The sequence below is a fragment of the Onychomys torridus genome, chromosome 5 (assembly GCF_903995425.1).
Source record: "Onychomys torridus chromosome 5, mOncTor1.1, whole genome shotgun sequence".
NCBI lineage: Eukaryota > Metazoa > Chordata > Mammalia > Rodentia > Cricetidae > Onychomys > Onychomys torridus.
Genome location: NC_050447.1, coordinates 96,895,333 through 96,907,832, shown reverse-complemented (window position 1 = coordinate 96,907,832; position 12,500 = coordinate 96,895,333). Strand labels below are relative to the sequence as shown.

The window sequence follows — 12,500 nt, the reverse complement described above, 5'->3', positions numbered from 1 at the left end:
ACCTCACCCACCCCAAATCTTGCTGCTTCCATGTCAAGTATTCTGTTACCCACCCTCCAAGATCTCTACTTTCTGTGAAGGTCCGCCTTTCTACTTAGATGACATAACACACGCATATTTGTATACATATAAACATGTGTGCATACTTAAAACTAAATTGTTTTTGTTTTGTCGTTCTGAGTCTGACTTATTTCACTTAAAATATCTACAGTTTCATACATTTTCCTGCAATAGGCATGATTTCATATTTGTTTATTACAGAAATTAAACTACATAGTGTTTCTGCACCATATTTCCGTTGTCCGTTCATCTTTTGATGACCCCATTGGCTGGTCGCATCCTAAGAGACAGTCTGAGACAACATGCTTGGGCCACACTCTTGGCTAGCTGGTTTCATTTCAGCAGATCATCAAGGCACCTACCTAGACTCAAAACATTCTGAAATTTGGAAAAATTCTGGGGGGAAGAAAGGAAGGAAGAAAGGAAGGAAGGGAGGGAGGGAGGGAGGGAGGGAGGGAGGGAGGGAGGGAGGGAGGAAAGAAAGAAAGAGAGAGACAGAGACAGAGAGACAGAGAGACAGAGAGACAGAGAGAAACGGGACCAATTCTAAACAAAAACCTCACCCTACGACTCTTCTTTACCAAATTTACCCTGTTTATGGTTCTGGGATTGAGTCCCTCCGTGGAAGAAGCTCAGGGAATCTAGAATCCTACCTAACCTGCTTATGACTTAAGTAAGGACGTGTCAGACGTAAATTCTACTAGTCAACACTTTCTGCTTCCATAGGGCCAAAAAACTGAGACTCAAATTTCCAGAATGGTAGAAATAAATAAAGGATTAAATCACTATTATAGAGATTATTTTCTTTTGTATGTTAGGAATTTTTAAAATGTAATTTAAAACATTTAATGGTGACATAAATCTCATTATTCATTGTGTATTTATTTACATACTTACTTGTTTCTCTTTTACCTCAGGGCCTTGCTTTGTAGGCTACTCTGGCTTGGGACTCGAGACAGTCCTCCTCCCTCAACCTCAGAGAGCTTAGATTACGGCCCGAGCCGCAAGCTCAGCTGAGGCTTGTACAAGCAGTAATTTGTCCAGTTGATGGGGACAGGCGCCTGGAAGACGGAGAAAAATGGGGTTTGCAGGAGGAAGAGGAGACAGTCCAGAAGAGGCGACTTTGGTGGTAAGGACGCGACTGTTAAAAATTTGGAAAGCTTGGTAGGATTTTTTCTCTGGAGAGCTGACATTCGCTGGCAAAAACGAATGCTGGCAACGACTCCGAGAAAGTCCAAACCCAGGGAAGTCGTTCTTGATCCAGTCTTGGAGCTCTTGATTTCTGACCCAGGAGAATTCACTTGGCAATCTCAGTCAGATCTGGATCCACAAAGCTTAAGTTTGGAAGGTGTGAAGATGGTGGAAAAAAGAGAGCTAAGGCCAGAGAACAAATAACGGATTAAACCTAAACTTGGTGAAACTATATGCTAGCTTCACAACCATAACTTTCACCAGCAGAGTGGCGCAGCGGAAGCGTGCTGGGCCCATAACCCAGAGGTCGATGGATCGAAACCATCCTCTGCTACAAGTGTTTTTACTTCCAACAATTACCAACTTCCAAGGAGAACCGCATAACAATTCTCATGGCTCTCTATCATGGTTAACATCTCTGAGTCTACTGATCCTCCGCACATACAATTTGCTTAACTACGATAGAGGTGGTAATGTTTGAGGGATACACGACACCGTTCTTTGACTGTTGGAAATCATCGCTTCAGCAAGGACCGAGTTGTTGTTTTTTGGTGGTGGTATTTGCTAGTGGCACTGCAATCCAGGCTAGCTCTGACCCCCAAGACAATCCTGCCTTGGTCTTCTAGTTCTGGTTTTTTAATAGTGCGAGACAACACGTGGAGAGAAAGCACTTCTAGAACATGACCTTGATCAGACATGTCTCCATGTGTGGACAGGGTGGACTTGGTAATGAGATTCTACCTTGCCTTTTAGAGGGAGAGAAAAGAGGAGGAGAAAGGGGTTCAGTGGGACCTTACAGGGGAGGAAGGGAGAAGAGAGAGTGGGAAGGATGGGAGGCCGTGTGCAGGGAAGGGAGAAAATGAAGGAGATGCGCAGGAGAGAGAGACAGGCGTGGGGATGCAGGAGCAACTGGATCGGAGTGTAGGAAGAGGGAGGAAAAGTGTAAGGGACCTTGATGGTCCGTCCATGCGAAGCTGAGGAAGACAGATTCTTCCACACTGAAACAATCTGTGAAAATAGCTCTAAATCCTGTTCTCAAGAGGGAACTCAAGACTTGAGAATGACTTCCCCATTTGAAATGGCGTCATGAAAATGTGCTTACGGGTCCCCTAATGACCTTCAGTCTTTGTCAACAGCTCTAGTCTTATGAGTGACCACTGTGTTTTGTGGGCTTGGAGATGGAACCTAAAGCCTTGTGCTTGCTGAGCAAATGCTCTGCCGTTGAACTATATCCCCAGCCTTGATTTTACTTTTATCTCGAGACAAAACTCACTGAATTGCCGATGGTTAACAACTCACTCTGTAGTCCAGACAAACCTTAAACTTCAAATCTTCTCTGTCAGTCTCCCAAATAGCTGGAATTGTAAGCCTGTAACACCATTATAATATACATGTGGGTGTATAATTTTTATAGTATATGGGTGACAGGAGCCCACTGTTTTTCTCCTGACTCTGAGTGTCAATCAATTCTATGTCATTCAAGCCTTTATTTTTTTAAAAAGGTCTCACAGGGTGGTGGTGGCTGACGCCTTTAATCCCAGTGCTGGGGAAGCAGAGACAGGCAAGATTTATGTGAGTTGAGGCCAGCCTGGTCTATAAAGTGAGTTCCAGGACAGTCAGAGCACAGAGAAACCTTGTCTCAGGAGGAAAAAAAAAAAAATTCTCAGATAGCCCAAGCTGACCTTAAGTAGTGGTAGTGGAGGCTGACCTTGAACTTCTGATCCCATTTCCTGCCACCTTGTCTTCATCCCCACCTCCCTCCCCCAGGTGAAGGCACTGACTCTGGAAATTCTGGTGTGACTCTGCAGTGTAAGCCCTTAACTACTGCACCCTGTCTATGAATGCTCACCTTGTTTTTCCTACAAAGGGCTCCACCATATGCCACCAAGAGCATGACATTTTGCATGCTCTGTAATCACAGCACTTGGGAAGCAGAAGCAGGAAGACTGTAACAAGTCAATGAAGAAGGACCAGGAGTTCAAGGTCATCATTGCTAATTATGGAGTATGAGGGCTATCCTGGGGCCGGAGAGATGGCTCAGAGGTTAAGAGCACTAGCTGCTTTTCCAGAGGACCTAAGTCAATTCCCAGCAACCTGACATTCAGGTGTACATGCAGAACACTGTTTACAAAATAAATAAGTAAACCTTTAAAAAAAAAAATCTAAGAAACCTTAGACATATCTCACAAAGCAAAGGAATAATTTTTGAGAAAAAAATAACATGACATAGAAAACACTGGGTGGCAAGAGTGTTTTAACTTTTTGGTTGTGAGCCTAGCCTTTAACGGCTGAGCCATCTCTCCAGCCTGTGTTTTAACTTTTATTTCATATTGCATAATATAACTAATGAGACTAAAATGTATCAAAATATTTGAAGCATGAAGCCGCTTAAGAAATAGCTTTGGATTGTTAATGATTCATAACCTCAGTGTGGTAAATTAGGAGGTCACAAGAGCACCCATGCCCACCCCCATGGTTTGTCAAACCAGTGCTGTGAGTTCACTTCCTCAGAAAGGGTTCCTGAATGTTTGTTCCTCACATTTTTGTTTTTTTTCTAGACAGGTTTTCTCTGTGTAACCCTGGCTGTCCAGGAACTCTTTCTGTAGACCAAGCTGGCCTTGAACTCAGAGATCTGCCTGCCTCTTCAGTGCTGGGTTTGAAGGTGTGTGCCACCACTGCCCAGCTTTGTTCCTCACGTTTGGAGCACTCAACTGAGACACCTGTATGTAGTCTAGTAGAAAAGACTAGTGCCCACGGTTAGAGGGCTGTCTTGTTCATTTTCAAAGCATATCATGAGAGCCCCAGTCTGAAAGTGCCCTCAGTTTCTGGTATTTTCCTGTGCTGAAAGAAGGAGAAACATGAGAAAGTGTAGTGGGATTCTAGTAGAATCATTGTATCTAGGATAAACATTGGGATGAAATAGTTGTCTTCACTGTATCTAGGGTAAACATCAGAATGAATAGTGGTTTTCTAGAAGTACTTTGACCTTGAATAAATCATTGTAGAGAATTTCGATTGTTTTCTGTTGTCTACAGAATTGTTTTTCTGAAAGAACGTTATAGCCTGACTTTGGTCACAAGATGGTCCTGGCACAGCTGGAATGTCTTGCCTCGTTAGGTACTTCAAACAGTGCACGGTAAGGACTCAAGTTTCAGGGGTGGAATGATTTCCTTCACAAACGTAGGTCAAATCAGGGGCTTTGTTTACTATGAGGAACTTCTTTTACCCAAAAACCTACTTTTGAGTAACAAGAAATAAACACACTTCTGCTTCACTGTTTGAAGTTCAGTACATCAAGACTGTTCCTCCCAGCTCCCACATAGCCTAAATTACGTTCTGGTGTAACCCTCTTTCTTTGATCATTAATGTCAACAGGAAGGTGTGTAAGTAGAAACAGAATTTCCTTGTCTTGTTTCTTTCTGTGTGTCATCAATTCTACGTAAGTGGAGCATATATTTATATATTTACTAATATATACAATTATATTAGAAATTATAACAATTATAACAGATATATAATTCAAGGTCTTAAAACAACCAAGGCTGGTCTCAAGCTTGCTCTGTAGTAGAGGACCTTGAACTTCTGACCCTTCAACCTCTACCTTCCAAGTGCTGGCATTAAAGGCATGCCCTGAAGACAGAAACAAATCTCTTAAAAACAAAACAAAACAAAGCTAAAAACAAGCTTCAGCCTTGCTAATTGTACAGCAAATTGGCACTAATAGTCATGAAAGGTAATGTTAATACCTATTGACAATACATTTGATTCTGAGTATAAATTCAAATTTTTAAACTGTCTGGAGAGATGATTCAGTAGTTAAGACCCCTGGCTGCTCTTCCAATGGAGCCAGGTTCAGTCCCCCAGCACCCACATGGCAGCTCACGATTGTAATTCCAGTTCCTGAGGGATCTGACACCCTCCTATAGAAATACACATAGGCAAAATAAGGAAGCACACTAAATAAATAAAAATTTTAAACTGGTTGGGTGTGGTGACGCATGCCTTTAGCCCTAGCACTTGTGAGGCAGAGGCAAGTGGATATCTATCTGTCAGTTAGAGGCCAGCCTGATCTACAAATCGAGTTTCAGGACAGCCAAGACACAGGGAAACATTGTCTTGGGAAAGAAAAGAAAAATAAATAAATCTTTTAAAAAATGACATTGATGCTAATGCTTCTAGAACTTTTGTTCAGCCACACATAGCTTCATTGAAATGGATGTGTTAATTTAAGTATGCAAATCAGAAAAAAGCTGAATGCAGATGACCTATGATCCAATAGAAGAAATTAAAAAACAATTAGCCAGGCAGATGGATTTCTTTGTTGGAGGCCAGCCTGGTCTACAGAGTGAATTCCAGAACAGCTGGATCTACACAAAGATACCCTGTCTCAAAAAAAGAAAAAGAAAGAAAGAAAGAAAAGAAGGAAAGAATAAAGAAAGAGAAAAGGAAAAGAAAGAACGAAGGGAAAAAGAAAGAGAAAAAGGAAAGAAAACAATTAGCCCAAGATAAAAACAGAAACAACAACAAATAGTAACAACAGTAGCTAATCCTGATAATCCCAGCGTTTGGGGATTATTCAAGACCTCATAGTGAGTTGAAGCCAACCTGAGAGCATGACGTTCTGTCTCAAAACAAAATAAAAACAAAAAGACCTCATCATCAACATGATAAATGTCTAGACTCTTCATAGAAAAAAGAAAACCTCTGTAGCAATATGTTCTAGTTGTTTTCAAAGCTTTATAATCCTTTCAGGTGTAATGGGCTGTTGGTGTTGTGAAAGAATTCAGAGATATAAAGCACACAGAAGTACTTTTATTGGGCCCCATAAAGAGATTGGCAACAGCATCACAAGTTTTACTTACAACCCTTTAATAAGACTTCGTAGTCGGCAGGATTCGAACCTGCGCGGGGAGACCCCAATGGATTTCTAGTCCATCGCCTTAACCACTCGGCCACGACTACATACAGGTAAACTGACTTGTTAGCATAAGGAACCTGGCTGAGCTTCAGTCTTCTAAAATTCAACTTTTCTAGTAGTTATGTGTTTATTATCTGTATATATATAATATATATAATTTATTTTACTTTAACTGCTTGATATCTCTCAGACAGAAATAATGATTTGGTGGTAGACTGACATGTAGTCCTTCATCTTCAGAACTGAGAAGACCCTTTATAATGAAGTTCCGGTGAAAGATATTTTCAGAGACTAGCTTTCCTATTTTTTACAGTAGGAATCCCTGAGGTACATCCAACAACTGGGACATGATTTAAATTCTCTGTGGGATTGTGAATTACGGGAACAATTCAAAAAAACTTAATAGCTGTCCATTTTTAGCATTCTAAGTAAGTTTTGAAAATCCATGAGATCAAAGTTCTGAAACTAATAAAAGTAAGTGAAATGCAGGTCTATATTGCTGAGACAAGGTGAGCAGTGGGGTGCACTTTAACAAAAATAATGCTGGCTACCAAATTTACTTTGGATTTTGCAAAATAACTTCATTTATATACATGGCATCACTTAATCCTGATGTCTCACTTGAGGAAAAAGAGGCAGGGAGAAGGATCATGTTCCCATGGTACTTGGGAATTAGCTTTCTTCAATGATATGTACTGCTTTTTGCTCTTGGATGCTGTCTGTGCCTTCAGCAATGTTTCTGGTTGCCTTACACAAACAAAGTTTGCAAGATGGTTAAACATGGATAGTTGCACATTTTCCTCAAACACTTGTGAAACTAAACTGGTAAGCAAGTCTTTAAACTGGTAAAGCAAGTCTTTGTCATACAACGTTAGTCACAAGCCAGATCTCCACTTCCCCTTGTACCAGATTTTTGCTTTTTATAATTCCAGTCATTTGCAAATATGAAATATGCTTCAGGGAAATATCGAACAGCAAGTCAAGACTTTAACTGGTTGTGTCCCCTACCTGCTTGCAAAAGATACACAGTTTGCAGTCTGTGAACAACAAATGCTTATTAAGTTACAGGTAGAATTAGAAGCAGTTGAGAAAACAGAAAAAATTAGCCTGAGTTTGTTCTGTAACAATTAATTGGAACTACCAAAAGTGCCTTTTAAAGTAGTGTTCAATTTTCATTAGATTTCAATAAAAAAAACTTCTTGTATTTCTTCTGAAAATTGGATGTAATTCAAGATAAATTAATGTTGGTTTGCATGTACATAGCTAAGTCAACTATACAACACACTGATGGCCCAGAATATCACAATATCAATAGAGTGCACCATTTGATGTTTGAATAAATACCTTCAAAATATGTGTGTGCGTGCCTGTGTAATACAAGGATTCCATTCAGGGCCTCACATATGCTAGCTGTGATCTGCCAATGAACTACATCCCCAGCGCCTAGATTTGGAACATTTCCTGTGTGTGTTTTATTGTTGTATAACTAGAGAACTGATAACTATTTGGTGTAAGAATACACCCTATATTTTTAAACTTCCATTTTCTGCATATGTATGCAAGACTAATTATAAAGTTGACCTCAAGAAACCCAGCTCTGCAAACCTTAAAAATGTGAGCTTTGGGCTCATTGACGGAGCATTTACCTACTATGACCCTGGATTCAACCCCTTGTACCACACCGCAATCACACTCACAGGCGTGCACTGGCACCACACACTCACACTCACACAGACTTGCACACGCACACACTTACAGAACTCATAGAAATGTCTTCTATCTCCAACTCCCCTCTCCCCGCAAACCAGTCTTTAAACTAATCCCAGTTAAAAAGGTTGGAGAGGCGGCTTAGTGGTTAGCTGCTCTTGCAGAGGATCTGATATTGGTTTCCAGCATTCAAGCACGTGGTTTCCCACCAGCCAATAAACCACAGCCGCAACTAATCCAACGACCTTTCCAGGCCTACCGTTGAAGGGCATCCTCTGCTCCCTAGCAAATTCCAGGCCAGACTGCGATAGCAGCTCTATTTCAAAAACAACACAGGAATAAACAAGGACAGAGGGAAACAAGTCGGAAGAGCTTCCCTGTGGGTCACATATGCAAGGAGGTCTAGTAGTTATATCATCTGTATTTGTATCTTGGATAAGTTCTCTGGAATACAAATGCTTCGAGATGAAGCACACGAAACATGTTCCTTTCATGATCCCACTCTAACAACCGCCCAAATCTCAGACATAATAAATCAGCTATGTCAATTCCATTTGATTTGTTGAAGTTTGCGCGTCTTTATCCACTTGTCCTTTTCTTAGGCAAGACAGAGAAGTGCGCTCAAAATCCTTGGAAATTCTATTCGGAGTTGCTTCCTCTACGGGGCTCCGGGGTGTGGGGACGGAGTCTTAGCTACAGTGAGATCTGAGATCTGAAATCTGAGAACACAAGTCGCTCCCTCTTGCCAGCACCCCATTCCCTCTGCAGTGTAAGGGCAACGGGGTTTGTGGGTTTAGATTTTAACTCTGAAATGACCCGTGTTTTCTCACTTGCTCCTTGCGTTGGCACTTGTTGCTTAAGGCTGTTTTGAACCGCAGACCCCTTTCCGCGGAATTCTAGAGACTGAGTCAGTAGCGAGGGGTCGCCTCTGGGAGGCCTCTCTCGCAACAGCATCTGTGGTTCTTTTGTTTCTCGGTATTTACGCTAGGAGATTCTTTATCCCTAGATTTCTGTGAAAACTTCACCTATCCATTAGTTTATATTAGCACTTCAGAAGTTACGGGGAGCAGGTAGTCGTGGCCGAGTGGTTAAGGCGATGGACTTGAAATCCATTGGGGTTTCCCCGCGCAGGTTCGAATCCTGCCGACTACGGTTTTACCAAGAACCCGTTGGACGAACTGCAATCAGCATTAGTCAGTTTGCATATACTTGGAAATTATGCCGTTTACTTGGTTAAATTCTTTGGCTCACCACAGCAGAAAGCATTCGAGCATGGCATGCTATGTGAACCCCTGTACTGTAACCTCGAATGATTTGAGTACATGTTCCGAGGAGTCTTGGCCATCAGTGATTCCAGCATTTGGAAGGCTGAAGCCACTAGAACTACACGTTCAAAGTGTTCAAAACTCTGAGTTGCAGATTTTCCTGGTACTGATAAAGGAACAACTGAGAACATAAATTAATGTCATAAAGTAGAATCTACCAAACTTGCTTTTAAAAATAATAAATTACACAAAGTAGAATTTAGCCAAAGGAGCCTAGCGGTGATGGCGCACGCCTTTAATCCCAGCACTCGGGAGGCAGGGGCAGGCAGATATTTTTGAGTTCGAGCCCAGCCTGGGCTATAGAGTGAGTTCCAGGAAAGGCGCAAAGCAAAAGAATTTAGCTAAAGCAACACTCCTGGTTCTCATAATTTCACCAGGCATACAGATGACACTGGTTAGCAGCTGCCTGGGAAAAGCAGCCCTGCTCATCTATACTGTAAATCTCCCCACTTGTGCAAACAAACCTTAGAATTTCTTTTGCCTTTGTGAAACATGTCTAATTACCCAAAGTGGAACTTGGGGCTGTAAAACCATATAAACTGACAGATATCCATGTAAGGCTGGCTCCCTTTCTGGATTAGCCAAAAACAGTTGTGCACAGTTAATCTCTGCATGCTGGAGTAACTGATCACTGAGAAGGCTTATTAATTCTATAATAGCGTTAAGGATTGAACCTCTAGAGCCTTGAGCATGCTAGGCAAGTGATCTACCACTGAGCTCAATTGCTAAGCTAGCCTTGAGCTCAATCGGTAGCCCAGACTGGCCTGAAACTCACTGAAAGCCTTCTGCCTCCACTCACAGGAGCTAGGATTATAGACCTGTACCACCATGCCTATTTTCTCCATTCTAGATAAGCTGCTCAATGAAACAGCAAACTGAGGGTTTCTAGATAGAGTTATGAACCCAGATTTCACAGTTCCAAGGAGGACACTCCCAAGGTATCTTTTCATTAGAAGATTCTGAGTTAGATTTATTAGGCACATCAAATGCTGAATAGCAAATCTCATTTTTCAAGCTCTTGCCATTGTTGTGTGGCAGTTTCCTCAGAGAACTTCTCAGAGGCAAGAACTCAAGACACAGGATAGTCCCTAGAAGTAGGTGGGACATTCCATCCTGCAGGGAAGCTCATTAGCTCATTAGTTCAACAACTTTAGGAAGTCCCTAGACCTGACCAGACATGCTAGGTAGGCCCTGCCCTCCTCAAGCATATTTATAAGCAGCAAGGCCTGCTGAGAGATTCTCTTAGGTAAGCGGAGTAGCCTAGAAGAGGCTCAGACAGCCTACCCGCCACAAGAAAATGGACCAGCCAGGCTGAACCAGCCAGGCTGCACCAAAGAAGCAGACATCAGCTGAGCTGCCTAAAGAGAGGTTCAAGTTGCTTGCATGGCCTGCAAGAGCCTCTGGTTTGAGGACTTCCAAGTCATACAGCTAGCTCCAGGTCCCCAGGTCCCCAGGTCCCCAGGTTCCCGGTTCCCAGGTCCCCGGTTCCCAGGTCCCCGGGTCCCAGGTTCCCGGTTCCCAGGTCCCCAGGTCCCAGGTCCCCAGGTCCCAGGTCCCCAGGTTCCAGGTTCCAGGTTCCCAGGTCTCCGGTTCCCAGGTCCCAGGTTCCTCGGTTCCCAGGTTCCCGGTTCCCAGGTCCCCAGGTTCCCGGTTCCCAGGTTCCCAGGTTCCCGGTTCCCAGGTCCCCAGGTTCCCGGTTCCCAGATTCCCAGGTTCCCGGTTCCCAGGTCCCCAGGTCCCCAGGTCCCCAGGTTCCCCGGTTCCCAGGTTCCCAGGTCCCCAGGTCCCAGGTCCCCAGGTTCCCAGGTCCCCAGGTCCCCAGGTCCCCAGGTTCCCAGGTCCCCGGTTCCCCGGTCCCCAGGTTCCCAGGTCCCCGGTCCCCAGGTTCCCAGGTTCCCGGTTCCCAGGTCCCCAGGTTCCCGGTTCCCAGGTCCCCAGGTTCCCGGTTCCCAGGTTCCCAGGTTCCCGGTCCCCAGGTCCCCGGTCCCCAGGTCCCCAGGTCCCCAGGTCCCCGGTCCCCAGGTCCCCAGGTCCCCGGTCCCCAGGTTCCCAGGTCCCCAGGTTCCCAGATTCCCAGGTCCCCCGGTCCCCAGGTCCCCAGGTTCCCGGTTCCCAGGTCCCCAGGTTCCCAGGTCCCCGGTCCCCAGGTTCCCGGTTCCCAGCCTTCATGAGCTATCTTCCGTGCTGTGGTAAATAGAGTACGACTCCTCTGGGACGGCATTGCACAGCAGCTATAGACGACCATTTCAAAGACTTCCATACTGTGTAGATCTATTCAATATAACGAAGTTCACAGGCCAGAAGGGCTGTAGAGGCGAAGGCATCAAGAAACAAAGCTGTTTGAGGCCCTAGAACGTTCAGAAATTGATAGCCTTTGAACTGGGCTCTAAGGTCCTTTGTGAGGAAAGCTGTCCTGGTGGTCTCTTCCTCTCAGGCTGTAGACCAGCAGCCCTCACTCACTCCTGTTCAGATCTGGTTCTCTAGCCTCATACTCTGGTGAGAGGCTGTAGAGTAGTGCTTTGCAGCTAGGGTTTGGGGTGGAGCTTGGGAGAGGGGGTCATAGCGCTGCCCACCACATCTTTGGTGGTGGTGGTACTTTTCTATAGGAAATATCAATTGTTGACCCAGGTGTCCCCTACTTTCTTTCAAGACGGGTCTTAGTTCACGAAGAGTCCCCTGACATTAGACCTCCTCAGCCTCTGGGTAGCTGCCACTAGAAACAACTTACTCTTTCCACACCTGACTTAAAGGGGAAGTAAGAAAGATCATCTTAGCCAGACAGATGGAGACGGTGTAGTTTTGTCACACGTGATAGAAAGAAGAAAAAGATCATGGAAGGAAAGAAGCCCGAGTGCTCTTTACCTGTAATTATAGCACCAGGGGGTGGGCTGGAGTTGAGGCAGAAGGATTGCCATGAGTTCAAGGCCATCCTGGGCTACACAGTGAATTCTAGATTTGCCTAAACTGGAGTGAGACCTTGTAGGAAAGGAAAGAAATGGACAAGGAGCTACCAGTTTCCCCTAAATTTACATTAGGAAAAAAGACCTCAATTCTCTGCCAGGGGCTTCAGAGCTGACCCAGCCCTCCCTACTGGTCTGTCATATTCAGGTGACCACAGTGCCCTGGCTCCTCAGATGACAAGAAGAAACAAATGCATTCTGAAGCTTATGAGTTTAGCTCTCTCTTGTCCAGGAGAAATAAAGATGCTCTCCGATGTCTGGGTGAGAGGGAAGAGGGAACAAGTGTGGGGTGGAAGCAGGTCCTTGTCAGGGAGAGCCGAGAGCACAGCTCTAGAATAG

General features: G+C 44.2%; 3 non-coding genes across 3 annotated transcripts; 2 read left to right on the top strand and 1 right to left on the bottom strand.

Moving 5' to 3' along the window:
• Positions 1-1,513: 1,513 nt before the first annotated feature.
• Positions 1,514-1,585, top strand: Trnam-cau. The gene has a single exon. It is a non-coding gene; the product is annotated as a tRNA-Met (tRNA).
• Positions 1,586-6,131: 4,546 nt separating this feature from the next.
• Trnas-aga lies at positions 6,132-6,213 on the bottom strand. The gene has a single exon. It is a non-coding gene; the product is annotated as a tRNA-Ser (tRNA).
• Positions 6,214-8,946: 2,733 nt separating this feature from the next.
• Positions 8,947-9,028, top strand: Trnas-uga. The gene has a single exon. It is a non-coding gene; the product is annotated as a tRNA-Ser (tRNA).
• Positions 9,029-12,500: the final 3,472 nt, after the last annotated feature.